Below are 1600 nucleotides of genomic sequence, written 5' to 3' on the forward strand. Positions count from 1 at the left end.
TAACTCCACTGATCACTGCCAATTTTCTTGACGTTTGAAGCTCCCTTCCAATACAAGAGATTGTATTCCTGAGGCATGACATATTCTGAAAAACAAAGTTTCCACCTTCATTGGGGAGAAGGTCTAAGGCCACCCAGAGATTGTACATGTTATAGACGGGTCACAGTATCCCCTTGATATGAGATGGGCTATGAAGCACATCTGCAGGCACGAGAAACTTTCCCAAACTCCAGGTTGTGTTCCAAATGGTACCTGGGTTGGCTCCCCAGCAGGACAGATGACACAAGGAGGTCAGTGTGGCCAACAGAAGCTACCCCTAAATCAAAACCCATTGCCATTGAGGCAAGCCCGATTCATAGCAGCCCTATGTAGGCTTTCTGAAATTGTCGATCTTTATGGAGCAGATAGATAGCCCCATCTTTTCCCCAGGGTGCACCTTCAGAGATGATCCCAAACCTTAGCTGTTTCCCAAGTGGCACCTGGTGCTTAGGGTAGCAGCCCAACTTGGAAAATGCAGTTGCAAGTCAAGCATTTCTGATTCCTCCCAACACACACATTCAACCTTCCTAATTCCACGGCCCTTTCATACAGTTCCTCAAGTTGTGATGACCCCCACCCAAAAATTATTTTCGTTGCTACTTCATGACTGTAAGTTTGCTACTGTTATGAATCATAATGCAAATATCTGATATTCAGGATGTATTTTCATTGTTACAAATTGAACATAATTAAAACAGTGATTTATCATAAAACAATGTCATTATATATTATGAAATGTTTATTTCTAAATAAAAATAAATGAAATTTTGTCTTGAAGCATGGTGCATCATGGGTAACACTCTTAATATAACAACAGTAAAGTACATTGCTACATTTTGCGACCGTATATGTAAAAAGCCAAGTCTGTGCAAAGGTTGAGAGAGCTTCTTTCTCACCAACTCAGAAATTCTCAGGGCAGTCTTTGCAAGAGCACAATGAAGATCATCTTCTACAACAAGTCTACTTCTATATTTAGACTTGATAACCAACAAGCTGGCAAACCCTGTTTCACAAAGATATGTTGCTGGAAATGGAAGAAGACGGCACAACACAGTCTCAGACAGAACAGGATATGATGGCAAACACTTGATCCAGAATTTTGTAACTTGGCATTGTAGAGAAATCAGTTCTCACTGCATCGCTGTTAATAAGTTCAATGAACTCCTCCTGTGCTGTCTCAGAAACATCTTCAACTTTGATTGTCAATGGGCTTCTGGCAAGTGCAAATGGGGTGTCAGGTAGATTTGGAAAGTACGATGAAATTTCATCTACAAGCTTGTGCAAGTTTTCTTTCAAGGTAATTATCATCATAATACTTTTGTCTGGTCCAATATCATGTTCTTCAAAGAAATCAGAGAAGGTAGGCAACGTGCAAATTTTATTTTCATCCATTTTTTTCCAAAGCTGAAGTTTCACTTGGAATGATGAGATCTTTTCAGACAAATCGAGGCATGTTGCATTTGGTCCTTGCAGTGATAAATTTAACTCATTCAAGATGGTAAAGATGTCAATCAAGTAAGCTATTTTCTGCAGTTCACTTTTATGGCTGAAAAGTTAGAGG

This window comes from Echinops telfairi, unplaced genomic scaffold (assembly GCF_000313985.2).
Source record: "Echinops telfairi isolate 266 unplaced genomic scaffold, ASM31398v2 ScPeMD7_7416;HRSCAF=8454, whole genome shotgun sequence".
NCBI lineage: Eukaryota > Metazoa > Chordata > Mammalia > Afrosoricida > Tenrecidae > Echinops > Echinops telfairi.